Raw genomic sequence first — 22108 nt, 5'->3', positions numbered from 1 at the left:
TCTATAATTGGTTTAGTAAAACTTTGCTCATTTTCATGCTCATTTGAAGTATACCTATTTATATGATATGTTTTGCAGAATGAAATCAAATGATGCACAGGTGCATAAATGTCTTTTCAGTTCTTTAGGGTGCTTTGTTTTTTTTAGTGACAACTAATTTTATTGCCTAGACATAGTAATTAGACTGAAGTTGGAGGGAACTCAGTAGACATCTAAAGAGATTTTTTATCTTTTTTTTCATTGTCTAAATTTGGCTGTCCTCAGAAGAGATTCAAGGGGATAGAATTAATGACCCCTCCTGCACTCTATCCCTCCATGTGATTGATAGGCTTTTGCTGTAATTGTATACTAGCTGTTCTTGTTTAGCTGGATCCATCACATTGAGCGGCAACTTCCTCACATCACAAACCACAGGCCTCATCTGTCTTCTCCACTAAATTATCAAGAATAATTACATTTATGCATCATTGGTAATTTCTTAAGCACATTTTAACTGGAAATTTAGTTTAATTTCCTGAATGGAGAATAATTTAGGTCGATAAGGCTCTTGAAATTTATAACAAAAGTCAGAATAAAAGTAATGGCATTTTCTTCACTTTGAAAAATAAATCAAGGTGAGCATCTCTAAGTGATCAGTGAGTGCTTCTTCATATTTACACATTTGACAACTCAATCCATCAACTATTCAGTAAGCACATATGAAGCACCTACTATGTGTCAGGCATTGTAATAGAAATTGGTGATATAAAGGTAAAAAAGCAAAACAGTCCTTACTCCCAAGGAGGTTATGTTTTAATGGAGAAGTGAACATATGTATAGATATATAGATATAGATTTATAACTATATTTATATACACAGATAAATAGCAGTTATAAGCTTATATTCTTCTGGAGGGACAGAAGATCTATATAAATAGTGTATAAAATACTTATTCCTTAATCTTCCTCAAAAAAAAAAGAGGAAAGGAAAGGAGCTACCTGGGGGTGGTAGAGGGGACCAGGAGAGTCCATGCAGAACATAGTGCTTGAGGTGAGTTTTGAAGAAAGTTGAGATTCCAAAAGTCAGAAGTGAGATTAGCATGCATTACTATCAGGCATGACATGGAAAAAAGCACAGAAATGGGAGGTGGAGGGTTGGATATGAGGAAGATTAAGAAGAACCAATTTACCTGAGCCATGGAGTACATAAAAAAATAAGGAGTAAGAAATAAAAGGATGCATAGGTCCTGGTTGAAAAGATTTCTAAATATAAAATAGAACACACACACTATATCTATCTATCTATCTGTCTATATATATATACATATATATGTGTATATATATATGTATATATACATACACACACACACACACACACACACACATATATATATATATATATATATATATGTATACAGAGAGAGAGAGAGAGTCAGGTAATGATGAAATAACATGGCCAAAGCTGTGCTTGAGGAAAATCATATGGACAACTGTGGGATTTGGTAAAAGAAGGCAAGCTAGTAATTTACATCAACCATATGACTTACTTCAAACTAATACTATCATAAATCTAGATAGTCTTTAGGCATAATTTTTATTTAGAATTCAGGACAATGTTTTTTGGGGGGAGATTTTTACAAATACTCATTTTATTTACAACTACTTCCCATGAAAGTTAAGTCATTGTCCGTAACATCTAAAACTTGCTCAATTTATATCACAATTTGAATGATTCAGTTCATGAAACATCTGTCTTGTTTCTAAAAGGAAAAAAAAAATAAAGACAGTGATACTTAGAAACCTTGTCCATTTACAATGGGAGGAGATTCTTATGTGAAGAACAGGGTGCAGTGGTTTCCTCTTATGAATGAAATACTGTCTTGTTTCAGACCCAGAAAGTGTAAACAATTACAACAGTTAGTTATTCCTTTTCAGGAATAATTTTTTAAAAGTATTAAATGGAGAGAGGAGAAAGTTGACTTAGCCATCAATTCAGAATATTATTAGAGGGGGAAAACAAGGTTAGAAGTGATCACTTTATTTTTTTAATATTCAATCTATTACAAAAAAGCTGATTTCATTTCTTATTCAGTTCTATTACTGTTTCTCCCTTTTACCCTCACCAGTTAATAGAGCCTGAGAATAATAGCAAAGGGAAGAGAGCTTTACATATGAGACTATAAAGACACTCAGTTGTACATAGTAAATTGAAAGAGATAATGTTTGTAAAATGTTTAGCATAGAAACTGGCACATAGTAGGCTCTTCATAAATTCATATTCCCTTTCCTCTCCCTCTCCTTCTTCTCCCTTATTTTTTATTTGTTATTTTATGTATCTATTTATTTGCTTGTTTTAATAACCTTGAGAAATATTGTTGATGATGTGTTTGAAAAAGAAATTTAGAGAACCTAGGTATTGATTTTGGTAAAGGAAAGAGATAGAGATTGCAGTGAGTATCTCCACTGGTGAAGAATCCAAATCTGTGACATCAAAAAGTGGATTTTGAAAGTTTTATATGTGTGAAGGAGAGTTGAGACCCCACATCTCCTGTTTGATGCATAGGTCTAATTCAAGAGTAGTGCATAAATATAGAGCTTCTTTTTAATGTCTTTTATTTTCCTCCAATTACATGTTAAAGCATTTTTACATTCAAAAGAAAGTGTTGAATTACCAGTCCTCCCCCTCCCTGAGATGGTAAACAATCTAATTTATGTGGAGTTTCTGAAGAGTTTAAAAAAGAATGATTTGTGACAAGAGAGATCAGCTTAAGGCAGCATAATTTGGGAAATGTGTATTAAGTAAGTAGTTTAGATAAAGGAGAGGAGAATTTTATGAAAAGTGCCCAGTTGGGAATTACTCAGGTGTATATTTTGTCCTGACCCCACAGGGATTGGTCTCAAGAGCTGAGGTTCTAATCCTTGCACATCTATACATCGTATACATCAGCAGAGAAATTCAATTATAATCATGCAGTAAACAAATTTGGTCTTCTATACCAAGTTTTTTTTTTTTCATTTGGTATTTTATTTTTCCCCAATTAAATGTAAAACAAAATTTAACATTCACTTTTAAAACTTTGAGTTCCAAATTCTTTCCCTTGCTTCCTTCCCACCCCACCCTCACTGAGAAGGCAAGTAATTCAGCATAGGTTATACATGTGCAGTCACGCAAAACATACTTCCATATTAGTCATGTTGTAAAAGAAAACACAAACAAAAAACCCTCAAGAAAAAAAAAGTTTAAAAATGTATGCTTCAACTGTATTCAGACACCATTTGTTCATTGTCTGGGGATAGATAGTATTTTTCATCATAAGTCATTCCAAGTGGTCTTGGATCATTGTATTGCTGAGGATAGCTAAGTTATTCACAGTTGATCATCCTACAATATTGCTGTTACTTTGTACACAGTACATTTCACTTTGCATCAGCCCTTGAAAGTCTTTCCAGGTTTTTCTGAGAATATCCTCTTCATCATTTCTTGTAGCACAATAGTATTCTATCACAATCACATAGTACAATTTGTTCAGCCATTCCTCAATTGATGGACATCCCTTCAATTTCCAATTCTTTGCCACCAGAAAAGAACTGCTATAAATATATTTGTAAATATTGGTCCTTTTCCTTCACATTTTTTATATCTCTTGGGATACAGACCTAGTAGTGGTATTGATAGATCAAAGGATGTGCATGGATTTATAGCCCTATGTGTTCCAAATTACTCTAAAGAATGGTTGAATCAACTTAAAACTCCACCCACAATGCATTAATATCTCATTTTCCCTATATCTTCTCCAACATTTGTCATTTTCCTTTTCTGTTCTATTACCCAATCTAATAGGTATGAGGTAATACCTCAGAATTGTTTTAATTTGCATTTCTTCTTTTTTTTTTTTTTGGCTAGGCAATGGGGTTAATTGACCAGGGTCACATAACTAGTAAGTGTTATGTGTGTAAGGCCGGATTTGAACTCAGGTTCCCCTGGATCCAGGGCCAGTGCTCTATCCACTGTGCCACCTAGCTGCCCTTAATTTGCATTTCTTCAAACAATAATGAGTTAGAGATTTTTTTTTCATATGTCTATAGATGGCTTTCATTGCTTCATCTGAAAAGTTTTCATATCTTTGGATCATTTATTAATTGGAGAATGGCTCTGTTTTATACATTTGACTGAGTTCTCTACATATTTGAGAAATGAAGCCTTTATCAGAGAAACTTACTTCAAAATATGTGTGCTAAATATATTTCCCTCCATTCTATCCCCCATCCCATTTATTCTATTCTTTCTCTCCTTTCACTCTGTGCCTCCTCAAAAGTGTTTTGCTTCTGACTACTTGATCCCCCATCTGCACTCCATTCTATTTTACAACCTTTCCCTCATCCCCTTCCTCTGCTAATTTCCTGTAGGGTGTGATGGATTTCTATACCCAATTGATTATGTATGTTTTTACCTCTTTAAGAAAATTCCGATGAGAGTAATATTCACTCACTGCCCTCTCACTCCCTCCTTCTTCCCCTCTACTTTAAAAGCTTTTTCTTGCCTCTTTTATATGAAATAATTTACCCTATTTTACTCTTCCTTTTCCCTTTCTCCCAGTGCATTCCTCTTTCTCACCCATTCATTTTATTTTTTTAAATATCATCTCTTCATATTCAACTATTCAACTCACACCTGTGCCCTCTGTCTATATATACTTCTTCTATCTGCCCTAATAATGAGAAAGTTGTTTTTTTATGAATTACAAGTATCATCTTCCCATATAGGAACATCAACAGTTTAACCTTATTAAGTTCCTTATAATTTCTATTTCCTGTTTACCTCTTCATGTTTCTCTTGAGTCTTGTATTTGAAAGTCACATTTTTCTATTCAGCTCCTGTCTTTTCATCAAGAATGATTGAAAGTACTCAATTTCATTGAATGTCAATTTTACCCTGAAGGATTATACTCAGTTTTGCTGGGTAGGTAATTCTTGGTTGTAATCCTAACTCCTTTGATCTTCAGAATACCATATTCCAAGCACTCTGATCCTTTAATATAGAAGCTACTAAATCTTAAGTTATCCTGATTGTGGCTCCATGATGCTTGAATTCCTTCTTTCTGGCTGCTTGTAATATTTTCTCTTTGACCTGCATGCTCTGGAATTTGTCTATAATATTTCTGGGAGTTTTCATTTTGAGATCTCTTTCAGGAGGTGATTGATGGATCATTTCAATTTCTATTTTACCTTCTGGTTCTAGAATATCAAGACAGTTTTTTCTTGATAATTTCTTAAAAGATGTTGTCTAAGTTCTTTTTATTATCATGGCTTTCAGGTAGTCCGATAATTTTTAAATTATCTCTCCTATATCTATTTTCCAGGTCAGTTGTTTATCCATTAAGTTATGTCACATTGTCGTCTATTTTTTTTATTCTTTTGGTTTTGTTTTATTGTTTCTTGATTTCTCATAAGGTCATTAGCTTCCATTTGCTTAATTTTAATTTTTTTAAGGAATTATTTTCTTCACTGACACTCTGTACTTTCTTTTCCATTTGGCCACTTCTACTTTTGAAGAATGTTTTTTTTTTTTCTTCAGTGAATTATCCATTTTGCCAATTTTGCTTTTCAAGGCATTCTTTTCCTCACTGGTTTTTTGTCTCTTTTACCCTTTGGCCCATTCTGGTTTTTTTAAGGTATTATTTTCCTCAATATTTTATTGTGTCTCTTTTACCAAGCTGTTGACTCTTTTTTTCATGATTTTCTTGCATCACTTTCATTTCTCTTCCTAATTTTTCTTTTACCTCTCTTACTTGGCTTTCAAAATACTTTTTAAGCTCTTCCATGACCTGAGATCAAAGTCATATTTTTTTGTTCTTGGAGGCTTTGGATGTTGGAGCACTGACTTTATTATCTTCTTTTGAGTATATATTTTTATCTTCCTTGTCATTCACCTTTCTATAGTGAGAATTATTTCTTTTGTTGTTTGCTTATGTTTCCATTCTATTTCTTGATGTTCAATGCTTTGTTAAGGTAGGATTCTGCTTCCACGGTGGAGGACACACCGTCTCAAGCTTCAGGGATTTGGTACAGCTATTTTCAGAGATACTTCTAAGGACCCGTAATTTTAGTTTTTCCCAGGTAGTGTGATGTAAGGCAGGTTTGCATAACCTGCGGCCCATGGGCCACTTATGGCTCACAGACCTATCAAAGGATTTTGGACAGTCTGTGAAAAATGTAGAGGAAGTTTTCATCTACATTTTTCATAGGCTCCCCATAATCCTTTGGCAGGCTGAAGGTTGTGCAGTCCTGCTCCAAAGAGAGATACATTTACCACTCTCCTTGCCTGTACTCTGGTCTTTGAGTAACCACAGGTACTCTTTTCTGCCCTGAAGCTGTGATGAGGGTTCCTGATTCATTGTAATGGGTCATTCCCTCCAAACATAATCCACTTGTAAAAAAAAAAAAGAAATATAGTTAAACAAAAACAAATCAATACATTTCTTGTGAATGACAATGCATACCTTATTCTATTTATATTTAAGCAACACTGACAAAAGTGAAGAGGATTGCTTTGTCATCAGTATTCTAAAGACAAAATTTGAATCCCATATTTGAATCAGGCATTTTTCTGAATAATCACAAAACTGTTTGGGGGACAGAATATTTGAGAGTGTGGAAAAGGGGCTTAGAGATAGGTAATATTTACAGGAAAAATTGGTAGACAGATGATAAATGATAGATTGATGAAATGGAGATAGCATATAAAATGGATTTATAGATAATGGAGTAATTAAGACAGGTTTTGGTGGGTAAAAACATAGATACTCAATAAGTTGAAAAAGGAAGAGAAGTAAGGAAGAAGAAAAGAAAGACAGAAGAAAATAAAGAAAAAGAAGGGAAATAATTAAGTCTGTGGTAGTCATTTTGCTAAGTGCTGGGAATACAAATATGAGTAAGCAAAGTAGTTTCTGCCCACTATGAGCTTACATTCTATAAGAAGAAAACACTATATAACTGGGACATGATAGAGGGTGGGAGGGTGCCCATGGTGCCATTATATGGAGATTGCCAGGAAATGATGCAAAGTGCTGATTCTAGGGAAGATAAGAAAAAAGACTCAGATTGGAATCCAGGGTGATTCTGGAGATGGGTAAAATGTTCCTTTGGGGAGATATTACCAATGCCGTATCAATGTAAGGATAACCAGAATTGAGGCAGCATTGTGCAGAGATACATAACATAGGTGAGTTCAGTGTGACTGTACATACTAAGGGACTTTCATCCTCTTGTAACAATTCTTGTGTTTCAGAATTGTTAAAATATATCCTCTCCACCCTTGATGCATTAGATTGTGACTGAACCCTTGCACTTAAAAAAAGAAAAAAAGGTATAAGGCATTCTTATTTTGTGGATATCTCTTTTTTATTTTTTTACATTAATACATATTCATAGAATAAAATAAACATTTATATAACATGGTACAATAAACAAATGATTGTACATGAAACTGAAAATCAACTAAGCACAACTTACTATTCCTTTAAAATATAAAACAAAATTACAATGTATTTTTTCTTCTTTTTTTCCCTATCCTCCCCCTAACCTGCACTAGAGATGGATGCCATTAGACACAGATAGGTATATACATACATACATACATACATACATATACATGTATGCATTCTATACATCGTTCTGTTTATCAGTTCTTTTTCTGGATGCATGTTTCATCATATGCCCTTTATAATTAATTTGGGTATTTATAATAGTCAAAATAACTTATACATTCAAAGTTATGCTTAAAACAATATTGCTGTTACCATATAAAATGTCTTGATTCTGCTCATTTTGTTTTTCATTATTTCATACAAGTCTTTCCATGTTTTTCTAAGATCATTGAGCTCATCATTTCTTATAGCATAAAAGGAAATCTTATTAGAGAAGACCACAGATCTAGGAAATGGTAAAAGTGGGTCAAATACCACCTTTGCAAGCAATGTAGAGGCAGTGTGGTTTAGTGGGAAAAACATTGGTTTGGGAGTCATAGTACCTGGGTTAAGATCCTACCTCTATAAATTAGTATTTGCATGATACTGAGTAAATCATTTCACAATTCTGGGCCTCAGCTTCTCTATTAATAAAAAGAGGAGGTTGGACTAGATAAGCTATAAGTTCCATTCTAGCATTAAATCTATGATCTCTGATCACAGTTTGAGTCCTGTTTGAGGAAGAAGAAAGGTCGGCCTTCACTGTCCAGAGCAGGGTCACTATGGGAAAAGAGGACTATGCTACTAAATGTTGAAATCAAAAATAGATATGGTCATTCACACAACTAGGTCTGTTCTTTGTTCATTTATCCATCCTTCCCACTATCCTGTAGACAAAAAAAAGAACTGGTAACAGACCTTCTGGGACAAGTGACATTATAAAATTCCCTCTTGCTCACAAAGCTTTAGAGGAGCAAAGAGACTGCAACATCTAAAGGGGATTTGTATTGTTTTGATTTATTGGTGTCTTGTCTTAAAAAAACTATGAAATTATTTAAAAGCTACAGCTATTATTATTCCATACGGTGAATCCAGGTTCTATTAAAACTGCCCCACAAGTGACATGTATGGGGACAAGCAGGTGTTGCACAATGTGCTATGAGTTATTTCTGCAATGATTCACTCCCAATGCCACATCAATCTTTCATGTTGATTGGTGAAGTTATAGGTGTTTTCTGCTTAACAGGTTACACCTGCTTACAACATACACAGAAAGCAATTAAAATGACCTGATATTATAGTGCATCTAGCACAACAAGGCAGCACATGTATTGGCTGTAAATTGCCAGTCAAACATTTTCCTTTATAAATCAAGTGAAAATATTTCCTAAATTGCTATAATTGAATTTGGATAGAGAATGGAAAGAAATATCTTTTAGGTAATGGTGTTTCTCATTTAAACTGTCAGATAGAGAAGAGGATAGAAGAGCATTTATTCATTGAAGCCACAGTTCTTTATCTGTGCAAACTTAATCCTTTTGGATATTGCTTTTGAGATAATTTATCAGTCTATAAGTAACAATTCAATAGCATCAACAACTCAAGTAACAGCTCTCCTCACAAACTACACATTATCCTCAACTTACCAATGGACAATTCCAAAGAATGGGATTCATGATGGGCATACCTATAAATGGCAACTAGGTAATACATGGGTTAGAGTGCTCGACCTGAAGTCAGTAAGATTCATTTTCCTGAGTTCAGATCTGACCTCACAAAATTACTAACTATATGACCTTGAGCAAGTCACTTAACCTTGTTTTCTCCAATTTCCTCATTTGGAAAATGAACTGGAGAAGGAAATGGCACAGCCCTCCAATATCTTTACCATGAAAACCACAAATGGAATAAGAAACAGACACAACTGAAAAAAAAGATTGAACAAATCCCTATAAAATGTTTCAATCATTAAACATCTATTATACATTTCTCTAGTTCCAATAGATGTGTTCAGCTTGGGAGATTAAAAAAGGATGAAAATTTTATGAGTGTTGTTATGCTTGTAATCAATAAAGATTAAATCCCCATGTTTCTCAAGACTTGATTCAACATCCTTAAGAGAGTTACTGTAGCCAAAAACAAATCATCAGTTGGTGGTCACTTTCTATTTATCCTGGCAGTAGAAAAATATTGATGGTAGCAGAGCTTGTGGTAGCTAGATGGTAAAATGGATAGAGCTTTTGGCCTGGAATAAGGAAGACCTGAATTCAAATCTATCTAGCCTCAGACATTACTCGCTATGTAACCCTGAGTGAATCATTTAACCTCTGACTGCTTCAGTTTCCTCAACTGTCAAATACAGATGTAATAGCTTCTACCTTACAGGTTGTTGTGAAAATCAAATGTACTGATATTTTAAAAGCTCTTAGGACTTCCATTTCCAGGAGCCAAGGTAGCAGAGTGAGAGGTGAGTCTCTCTTATCCTCCCCTATTAACCCCTGAAAGCCCAGAAAATATTACCCCAGAAAAAACCTGGAACAGCTAAACCAGAAGAAAGATGGGGTGTAGCAGTCCAGTAGCCCAGGTAGCTTGAGGAATTAACTGGAAAGGTCTTTCTTACCTTGGGGGAAGGGGAGCAGTACAGAATGGGAGGTGTCCCAGCAAGCTAGTGGAAAGCCCCACCTCAGCATACCAAGAAGAGATTCTAAAGCCCAGGTGGTGGAGCAGGCAGACACCAGCACCTGGACTCCTGAGTGCCTCACTGAGGGTGGAGGAACTGGTGGAAACCAGCTTAGAAAATCACCAGGTGCCTCAGCATTCTACAGCAACTGGCTCTCCCGGCGAAACTAAGGGAAGCAGCACTCCAAGGGGCTTCAGGTGGATAAACCCCTACAACATTCCTCTGAAAAGAGCTGAAGAAAGCAAAAGGAAAGAAAGGCCTTGGTGAGCAGGAAATCTCCAGAAGCCACACTACCCAATCCTACCCCTAGAGTTATAGTGTTGCTGATTCCAGCCCAACACCAGGTAAGCTGCCAGAATCCTACAGCCTCCAACTGCCAACATTGGAGGCCCCAGCACACAAAGCCATCGACCAGGTCCTAGGCTCCCAACACAAGAAGCTTGGGTTAGTGCCCTCTGCTCCTCAGCAGGAGAGCCCAAGCTCTTTAAGGGTCAGGAAATAAGCAAACACCATGAGCAAAAAGAAACTTACAATAGATTCTTATTATGGGAAGAGTGATGATCAAGGCAGAAATTCTGAAGAGGACAACGTTGTCACAAACCCATATATGGAACCTCAAAAGGGAATATGAACTGGTCTGAAGCCCAAAAAGTCTTAACAGAAGAGCTCAAGAAGGATTTTAAAAGTCAAATGAGAGAGGTAGAAGAAAAAATGGGAAAAGAAATGAGAGGTATGCAAGAGAGAGACAATAGCTTGGAAAAGGAAGGACAAAAATTAACAGTAGAAAACAAGTCCTTAAAAAATACAATAGGTCAAATGGGGAAGGAGGTACAAAATCTAATAGAAGAAAACAATGTGTTAAAAATTAGAATTGAGCAAATTGAAGATAATGAGAGAGCAAGAATCAGTCAAACAAAAACAAAAGAATGAAAATATAGATGAAAAAGTATAATACCTCATTGGTAAAACAACTGACATGGAAAATAGATCCAGGAGAGATAATTTAAAAATTATTGATCTACCTGAAAATCATGATAAAAAAAAAGAGCTTGGACAGTGTCTTTCAGGAAATAATAAAGGAAAACTGTCTTGAGGTTCTAGAACATGAGGATAAATAGCCATAGAAAGAATCCATCGATCATCTCCTGAAAGAGATCCCAAATTGAAAACACCAAGGAATATAGTAACTAAATTCCAAAATTACCAGGTCAAAGAGAAAATACTGCAAGCAGCCAGAAAGAAACAATTTAAATATCATGGAACCACAGTCAGGATTACACCAGACCTTGCAGCTTCTACATTAAAAGACCGTGGAGCGTGGAACATGATATTCCATAAGAAAAAGGATCTTGGATTACAATCAAGGATCAACTACACAGCAAAAATGAGCATAATCTTTCAGGGGAGGAGATGGATATTCAATGAAATAGGGGACTTCCATACCTTCCTGATAAAAAGACCAAAGCTCAACAGAAAATTTGATCTTCAAGTACAAGACTCAAGAGAGACATAAAAAGGTAAATGGGACAGAAAGATACACTAAGTTGTTAATAAGGGCAAACTGTTTACATCCTTACAAGGGAAGATGACATTTGTAACTCTTGAGAACTGTATTGTTATTACACCATGTTAAAGGGGTATACATAAAGGGGGTGGGTATAAATAGACTTTGATGTAATGATGAAAAAAATCTAATCAAGTGGGTTAAATGGATCCAAGTAAGTGAACTAATCTGATCTAACTAAGAAAATGTACTGAGAGAACAGGAAAGGAGGAGGCAGACAAGGGTAAATTAGGATGACAGGAAAAGGCACAAAATCCTATTACAGCAGAGGGAAAGAAGGGAGGGAGGTAAGCATTGTTTGAACTTTACTCTCATTAGATTTGGCTCAAGAAGGGAATAACAATCAGTTAGGCATAGAAATCTAGCATGCCCTATAGGCAGTAGGAGGGAAAAGGGGAAAGAAAAGGGAGAGGGTTAATAGAAGGGAGGCAGGACTGAGGGAGGTGGTAGTCAAAAGCAAAACATTAGTGAGAAGGGAAAAGGAGAAAGGAGAAAGAAAAGCATAAATGGGGTGGAAGGATGGAGAAAAAGACACAGATAGTAATCATAATTGTGAATGTGATATATGAATGTAATGGAATACTATTGGGCTATAAGAAATGATGAACAAGCAGACTTCAGATAATCCTGGAAAGACTTGTATGGTTTGATTCTGAGTGAAGTGAGCAGAACCAGGAGAATGTTGTACACAGTAACAGCCACATTGAGTGATGACTGACTTTGATAGACTTAACCCTTCTCAGCAATACAAGGATCTAAGACATCTCCAAAGGTGTCATGATGGAAAATGCTATCCACATCCAAAGAAAGAACTGTGGAGTTCAAATGCAGATCAAAGCATACAATTCACTATTTTTTTTTCTTCTGTTGTATTTTGTTATCTCTTTCTGGTGGTTCCTCCTATTAGTTCTAATTCTTACTTACAACATCACTAATGTGAAAATATGTTTAATAGAAATGTATATGTACAGCCTTATTAGATTGTATGCCATCTTGGGGAGGGAGGGAGGAAGGGAGTGGGAGAAAAACTTAAAACTCAAAAGCTTATGGAAGTGATTGTTGATACATTAAAATAAAGTAATAAATTTTTTTAAACAGTTCTTAGCATGTGTTTGGCATATAGTAGGCATTTAATAAATTCTTGCTCTCCTTCCTCTTCCTTGTGCTAGAAAGTGTGTATGTGTCTCTGTGTCTGTGTGTGTGTGTATGTACTCAAGAACACGCATGCATGCATGTGTATGCTTGGTAGCTCCTATCTGAGCTTTGTGGTCTTCTGGCAAATAATTTAAGACCTTAGTCAAGCATCCCCCTCAAACCCATATGCCACATAACATAGCTGATGGATAGCATCATTTCAAGCAGACCTAACCCCCTACTTATAAAATATTTCCTATGGGAAAACACATTTTTTTTTTATTACAACTTGGGGAAATAAAAGCACATCAATCACCTTTGATATTGGGGGACCTTTTTGCTCCAGCATTGGAATGGCAGTTACTACTTGCCACTTTTCTTCCTCCCAACTCCCAGTAAATAATAGTACATACTATTTGAATAAAAGAAAATGCCTTAGCAATCTCTTGGGGAATTATTTAACTAATTGTGTTATATGACTGAAATTGTTTTTGTTTTTCTTTTTGTTTTTTGTTTTTGTTTTAGTTTTCTTTTTTTTGTATTTTTTTTTGGGTTTTTTTTGCATACAGAATGATGAAAATAGTGAATTCAGAGCACCCTGGGAAGACTTGAATGAACTGATGTAGATTAAAATAAGCTAAAATAGGGAAATCATTCATATAATGACCACAATAATGAAAGAAAAGTAAAATGATTTGAACTTGGATCAAAGCTTTGATAAGATGACTTCAGAAACTTAACAGTTAAGCATGAGAGGAGGTTCACTGAATGGCAGAATTAAGCATGTGTCATAAGATTTGATCAATGTGTTGATATGTCTTTTTAATGTTACTGTACATGTTTCTTAAAGTAGGGAGTTCTATTTAAAAAGAGCTTCAATAAAATATTTTATTTTAGATAACTGCTTTAACCTTGGGATTTTAATAAGTATATCAAAGCCTCTCTTTGTATTATTCTTATTTGTTCTATTGATTTGTTTGTTCATTTATTGATTCATCTATTATTTATTTGTCTACTTTCTTATTTATTTACTTACTTATTTACTTATTATTTTGGCCAACTCCTACTATGATTTGCTTTTGGTCTTTTTTTTTTTTTTTTTTTTGCTTTACAGAGAGAAGAAATGGACAAATCAGAAGAGCAAAGTAAGCCTTTCCACCACTGAGAAAATGTAAGCACTGTGTGCAAAAAGATTACTCTTCAAGAGATCAAAGTCTTGAGATAATGAGACTGAAAGGGCTGTTGACACCAAATTGTGCTGAAGTTCTGAATCCTGAGATCTGGAATTGTTTTTGTGATGGTTTTCTTTTGAAGAAAGGCATCAGGGCAACTTAGAAAATATTTTTCTTCTAAAACAGAATTATTTTGAGAAAATTGTTTAAATTACAATATACATATGATACTTAGAAGGGAATAATGACTATAGCATTAGAATTGACAATTCACAGTAATATAGTGACACTGCCTTCTGATGGTCTCTTCCGTAGACTTCCAGCCCCCATTTAACACCTCCATCCAACTTCCCAGTCATCCAGGCTCTCAACCTTGGGGTTATGTTTTTTTTTTTTTAATCTTTGACATCTTGTATCCTTTGCCAAAAATATCTAATTCATTAAAGATATTTGTTATTTATTTCTTTTTGATATGTCTTGAAGCTCCCCTTTTCCTTTTTTCTCTCAAACTTTAGTCATCATACATCTGTACAACTACATAGCTTTTCTTCCTGCTTCCAGTTTCTACTCCAAAAATTCTGTGTAATATGAAAAATATTCTTTCTCTTAAGTCATTTTATCTATACACTGCTCAAGGTAATAAAATAATGTCAACCATTATGCTAACTTATATAATCTAAATGATCAATTTCATATTTGACTCTCTATGAACTCATCCTAGTGCATCTCCCCAAGAATAGTATTTCTAACCTTAACATGACTCCTCTGCACATCATTACTTATTCTGCTCACTTGGATAAAATTTGCTGACTTTACCTTTTTTGGTGGAACTTCTCTGTAATTTGTTGAGGTGCCTTAAAATTAGACCTGTCAAAAAATCTTCCTTAAGTAATATATATTCTAATAATTTATATCTCCACAACACGTGCATTTAACTGCTATTACTTTATATAGAAGCTATTTTGCCTTGTATTTTTTTTATTTAATCTCTGTGTTTGTTTGTCTCTTAACAGGAATTGGGTTTCCCTTTGTATATCTTAAAAATGAATACTGAAGGGAATTTCCCATCATTCAATGTGACTACTTAAGGTTCTGTAATGGGGCCCACATTAGAATTTCAAATTTCCAGATTTGATAAACATAATTATTTACCCAATAGACACCTTAAGTTCAACAATTCCAAATTCAAAATCATTATCTTTGCCCTCAAATTCTAGTCTCCTGTTAACTTCCCTATTACCGCCAAAAACAACTTCTTCCTCCCAGTCATTCAGACTTGCAACTTAGATTGATATAAAAAATGTGTGTGTGTCTGTGTGTGTGTCTGTGTGTGTCTGTGTGTGTGTGTGTCCCTCTGGTATTCAAAGCCCTTCATAACCTTTTCCCCTCATATTTTCTCCCATGCGTGCTCCCATGTAACCTTCAAGCCAATGACACTGGCATCCTTGCTTTTCCTTCTGCCATGCCTGGAATTCTTTCCTTCTTCATTTCTATCTCCTTACTACCTTGGCTTCTTTCAAGTAGAAGCTAAAATTCTATCTTCTACGACAAGCTTTTCCCAATCCCCTTTAAGGTTAGTGCCATATCTCTTTTGATTATCTGCAATTTATTCTGTATATATCTTATTTCTACATAATTATATGCATGTTGTCTCCCTCATTTGTGAGGTGCTTGTGCATAGGGATTGTTCTGTCTCTCCTTGTATCCCCAATATTTAATGCATTAATTCATAAGCCTTGTCTTACATGAAACAAGATCACTATCTCACTAATTTGTCATTTCCATACCAGGTCCCTGCACACATCCCCACCCCAGACACACGCTTTTAAAAAATTCTTGAAAATAGGGACAATCCTATTCAGTTCTTGGCTTGACTAAAGAACATCTTTTTTTTTCCCATACAACTGTATATTACACATGTTCAAATTTAGAAAGAGACTAGAAAATAAACAATCATATGTACAGACAATAATGTATCTTGAGGGCTTGTACTATCCCATAATACACTTGGCACAGCTATGTACATGATTGGTGCTCACAAATATTTTTGGTTGAATAAATGAATGAATGAGACAAACTTAACTGGTTTCTTTCAAAGAGTTTTATCCTGGCACTGTTCAATCTTCCTAGTCTCATTAGGGATGACTCCCACTCCTGAACTCTATAGCCCAGGCAAAATGTCTTTCTCAGTCTCTATGCCTTTGTACTAACTAACTAACATCTCCAGAATCCACTCCCTCCTCAACTGTCTCTTTAAATTGGTGACTTCCTTCTAGATGTAGGTTAATCAACACCTTATATATAAAGGCTTTCTTGACACCCCCCAATACAAATACTTTGCATAACTACCTTGTATTTAACTATTATAGGTTTATTTAAAATATATTCTCTGTAAACCTGTACAAAAGTATTTTGCTTTTGGCACAAGAAGATTAGCACATTGAGAGTAGGTATTGTTTTTATTTTATTTTTGTCTTCACTGCTTCTGATACATTACCTGAAGTGTAGTAGACCAAAATTAAAAAAAAAAAAGAATAGTATTTAAATGTATGAATGAATGAAAAAAATTGTTAAGGACTTAATATGTGAGAGACAATATGCTAAGGCCTGGGCATAAAAATGCAAAGACGTAAGGTTGTCCCTGTTTTTAGGAACCTTTAAAAATGCATGGGATGAAATGTATCCAGGATCTTGGTTTTGATATGACAAGTTAGTGACGTGGTAGCCTAGTTACATGCAAGGGAAGGTTAAAGCTTACTTCTCAGAACCAGGAGAAGCCAGCAGGTAAGTCCAGATTCTGGAAGGGTGAAGAAGATAATCAGAGTTCAGGAATAATGGGTTGGCATAGTTTAACTTAAAATGTGCTTGTCTTCACTTCAAAGATAACTGAATTATAACTATTTGTATTTCCTTGGGGAAATTATATTTATAAGATATAATTAGAATGAATGAACTATCCTATTAATCCCCACACCCATGGTCACTTTCACTCATGGCCAATTGTCTCTCTCAAAGACTCTACCTTCCAATAGCATCCTCCCTCTCTCCTTGCCTGCCAACTTTTTTTTCTTCCTTTTTCAGCTTCAGTTCTCTGATTTGCAAAATGAGAGTTGGGTTTGAACACCTCAAAGGTTCTTGATATGATTCTTTGACTTTTCAAATGCATTTTTAAGAGAGACACAGAGACAGAGAGAGATAGACAGATAAAGAGAAAGAGAGAGACAGAGAGAGAGAGACAGAGAGAGAGAGAGAGAGAAAGACAGACACAAAGACAGAGAGAGATATTGCTAATGATATGGTTGAATTTAAAAGCAATTGGTGAACTTTTGATATTACAGATCTTTGGGGAAAGCTGTAGAGAAATACATGTGTATCATTAGAAGCAAAAATGGAATGAACATTAAACATTAAATCAGAGAACATTGAAAGGAATTGCACAAGACATCCAGGCTTGCATGGGTTGTACTTTGTATCTTTGGCAAGATTACCAACATGGAGGACATCTAGGTGGTGCAGTGTATAGAGCTCCAGACTTGGAGTCAGGAGGACCTGAGTTCAAATCTGGCCTCAGACACTTGACATTTACTAGCTGTGTGACCCTGGGTAAATCACTTAACCCCAATTGCCCAAAAAAAAAAAAATTACCAACATGGATAAGGTCACACGTTCTTTTGTGTACTAGAGCATTTCAGTTAATTGTTGGTTCAAGTTAATAAATTGAACAGATAGTTACACTTTTCAAGGTGTTTTGTTAAATACTAGGGACAGAGAAAAAAATGTGACAAATTCCATTATTTCAAGCAGACTACATTAAAGTATGTGTGGGAAGTGGTGATAAACCATGTATATATCTAACTGTGTTGTAAATAGTCATTGACAAGGAAATTCAAGACAAAGGGAAACCAGAAAGTCAGGGCAACTGGGTTATTTATAAATGGGCATATTTGGTAAGGAATTCTTTGGAATATAGAAAACAAGGACCATACATTACCAAGTTATATGGCAAATCATTGATATTAAACGAAATAAATTCAAATTTTTTGATTTTTCATTCCAGTATGGCATAATGTACGTTTCTCTAGAAAGTCGATGTTCACTCAAGTGTATTTCTTAATATATAGACATTATATGTGAAGTATGATTTGTGATTGAATATAAGAAAGACTTGGAAGCTTTGATATAAATAACATGATTAAATACTATAACAAATATTTTATTGCATTGTAATAAAATAACTGTTTCCCAAGCACTAAAAATGTAGAGTTAATTTTAGGAATGAAAAAGTGGCTTGTTTTATGGTAATTTTAATTTTTTTTGTTTTCAACATTTACTTCCACAAGATTTTGAGTTCCAAATTTTCACCCTGTCTCACCCCTCCCCCCACCCCAAGATGGCATGCATTCTGAATACCCCTTCCCCTAGTCTGTCTTCCCTTCTATCTCTCCCCCCACTTCTCTTATCCCCTTCCCCTTCAATTTTCCTGTAGGGCAGGATGGATTTCTGTGCCCTATTTCCTGTGTTTCTTATTTCCCAGTTGCATGTGAAAGCATTTTTTTAAACATGTTTTTAAAACTTTGGGTTCCAAATTTTCTCCCTTCCTTCCTCCCCACCCACCCTCAATGATAAGGCAAGCAACTAAATATAGGTTATATATGTGCGATTATGTGAAACACTTCCATAGTAGACATGCTATGAAAAACTAACTCTATTTCCCTTAATCCTATCCCACCCCGCATTTATTCTATTCTTTCTTTTGACTCTGACCCCCCTCAGAAGCACTTGCTTCTTATTACCCTCTTTCCCAATCTGCCCTCGTCTCTATCATCCTGCTACTCTCTTATCCTCTTCCCCCACCCTATTTTCCTGTAGGGTAAGACAGATACCCATATTTAATTGAGTATGTATGTTATTCCCTCCTTAAGTCAAATTCTATGAGAATAAGATTCACTCATTCCCTCTCACCTTCCCCCATTTCCCCTCCACTGTAGAGGCCTTTTCTTCTGTTTTTTTTTTGTGAGATAATTTACCCCATTCTACCTGTCCCTTTCTCCTTCTCCTAATATAATCCTCTTTCACCCCTTAATTTTATTCTCCAGATATGAGCCCTTCATCTTCAACTCACCCTGTGCCCTCTATCTTTCTAGCTATCTATTTATCTATCTATCTATATCTATATATACATACATATAATTTTTCCCCCATAACTACCCTAACACTGACAAAGGTCTCATGGTTACTAATATCATCTTTCCATGCAGGAATGTTAATGGTTCAACCACAATAAGTCTCTTATGATTTTCTCTTTCCTGTTTACTTCTTCATGTTCCACTTGAGTCTTGTATTTGAAAATCAAATTTTCTATTCAACTCTGGTCTTTTCATCAGGAATGCTTGAAAGTCCTCTATTTCACTGAATTACCATTTTTTCCCCTGCAGGATTATACTCAGTTTTGCTGGGTAGGTGATTCTTGTTTGTAATCCTATCTCCTTTGCCCTCCAGAATATTATATTCCATGCCCTCTGGTCCCTTAATGTAGAAGCAGCTAAATCTTGTGTTATCCTGATTGTGTTTCCACAATACTTGAATTGTTTCTTTCTGGCTGCTTGTAATATTTTCTCCTTGACCTAGGCACTCTGGAATTTGGCTACAATATTCCTAGGAGTTTTCATTGGGGATCTCTTTCAGGAGGAGATTGGTGGATTCTTTCAATTTCTATTTTGCCCTCTGGTTCTAAAATATCAGGACAGTTTTCCTGGACAATTTCTTGAAAGACAATGTCTAGGCACTTTTTTTGATCATGGCTTTCAGATGGTTCAATAATTTTTAAATTTTCTCTCCTGGATCTATTTTCCAGGTCAGTTGTTTTTCCAATGAAATATTTCACATTGTTTTCTAATTTTTCATTCTTTTGAATTTGTTTTACAGTGTCTTGATTTCTCATAAATTCACTAGCTTCCAATTGCTCTATTCTAATTTTTAAGGAAGTATTTTCTTCAGTAATCTTTTGGACTTCCTTTTCCATTTGGCCAATTTTGTTTTTTAGGGCATTCTTCTCCTCATTGGTTTTTTGAACCTCTTTTGCCATTTGGGTTACGTTATTTTTTAAGGGGTTATTTTCTTCAGTATTTTTTTGGGGTCTCCTTTAGCAAGCTGTTGACTTGTTTTTCATGATTTTCTTGCAAAACTCTCAGTTTTTCCTCTACTTCTCTTACTTGCTTCTCAAAATCCCTTTTGAGCGCTTCCAAGCCCTGGGATTGATTCATATTCTTCTTGGAGGCTTTGGAAGTAGGAGCTTTGGCTTTGTTGTCTTTTTGCGGTTGTATATTTTGATCTTCTTTGTCACCAAAGTAAGGTAATATAGTCTGACTCTTTTTGCACTGCTTACTCATGATCCCAGCCAATTACTTGAGTTTTAAACTCTTTATTAAGGTAAAAGTCTGCTTCCAATGTGGAGAATGTACTGTCCCAAGTTTCAGGGGTTTGTACACCTGTTTTCAGAGACACTTCTAGGGACCTGAAAATTTTTCAGTTCTTCCAAGGTGCTATGATAAGGGGCAAGGTGTTTTCTCTCCACCACCACAAGAAGCTTTACCACACCAGCACCCAGGACCACCCCTCAGAACTGTGATCAGGATCCAAGTATGGGCAAAGCAAGGGATTCCTGCCTCAGCACTGGCAAAGAAATACCTGCAATCCCCCTCTGATCAGCCACTTGATTCAGCCACTCCTCAGTCTGGGGATAAGAAGCTCAGGGAACAGCCCCAGGGGTGGCTGAGACCTAGCTCCTTCTCTCACCACAGTCATAGACTTTTCCCACTGACCTTCCAAGTTGTCTTTGGTGTTCATGGGTTGAGAAGTCTGGAAACCACCACAGCTGCCCACGATTCAGCCCTTTGAGGCCTGCTCCAGGGTCGCTGCGGCCTGCGCGCCCATGCCGCACTGTGCTCCTCTCCCAGCCCCGCGCGATACACCTTCCCGATCAACCATCCAGGCAGTCTTTGGTTGGAAATTTGTTTCACTCTGTCTTTTTGTGGGTTCTGCTGCTTTAGAATTTGTTTAGAACCATTTTTACAGGTTTTTGGAAGGGTTTGGGGGCAGAGCTCCAGCAAGTCACTGCTTTCCCCCTGAGAATATTTTATATTGAAATTTGAAAAAAAAATACGCACTATATACTCTTCTAGAATGAGATCTTCAATCCTCTTCTGCCCTTTGACATCTTCTAGTCTTCATATGAGGTATGATGTCTAAGCTTCTGTGGAAAAAATAAAAATAATATTTCACATTTTTGGAGATGTCAGAATAATTACTTGTATCAAGGAAAGTGGTTCCTTTTACTCATGGCTGCAAAAGCTTGAGGAAGGGAAAGACTTTGTAAAGGAAATGTCACTGACAGATGTATTTCCTGATGTGGGTATAGATTGACAGATCAAGCAGCCAAGCCATTTGAAACCTTACTCCCTGAAGAACCTTGTAGCTAGGCATTCAGCTACAAATATGCCCATGTATTTGGTGAATTTTCAGGGTCACCTCCATTCTGAGCTTGAAATGGTATTTATTCTATTGTGATCTGTTCTTTTCTCTGAATACTTTCTGTATCCTCTAAATATCCATTCATCAAATCCTTAATAGGGTTGATATTGCCTTGAAAATGAAATGCTACATCTTATTGGAAACATGATTTCCTCATTCTACAGTTACATCTTGATTAGGAGGAATAAAAATGATTTAAATGATATTAATTTACCTAACAAAATCACAGTATTCCTAGCACACTATGCTATCATTGGCAAAAAGGAATAACAAAATAGTTTAAAGAGAAAATAGAAGACAGATGTGGAGAGAAGCAACATTTTAGCACTTTCCCCATACACATGTGTGTACATATGCATGCACATATATGTGGACATGTATTGGCATGTACATATGCATAATATAAACAAACATGCCTGCATATGCATATACATGTGTGTATATGTATACATGCAAAGGGAGATAGAGATGATGGATAGACATATATATTTGTGTATGCATGCATATATGGAAATAGAATATTTATTAAGGATTTATTATGTTCTAGTCATCATCCTCAGAAATTAAGATAGAAATCCGTGCA

The sequence above is a fragment of the Vombatus ursinus genome, unplaced genomic scaffold (genome assembly GCF_900497805.2).
Source record: "Vombatus ursinus unplaced genomic scaffold, bare-nosed wombat genome assembly UNPS02014810.1, whole genome shotgun sequence".
NCBI classification, from domain to species: domain Eukaryota; kingdom Metazoa; phylum Chordata; class Mammalia; order Diprotodontia; family Vombatidae; genus Vombatus; species Vombatus ursinus.
The sequence above is the reverse complement of the archived record's forward strand: the minus strand, read 5'-3'. Positions refer to the sequence as shown.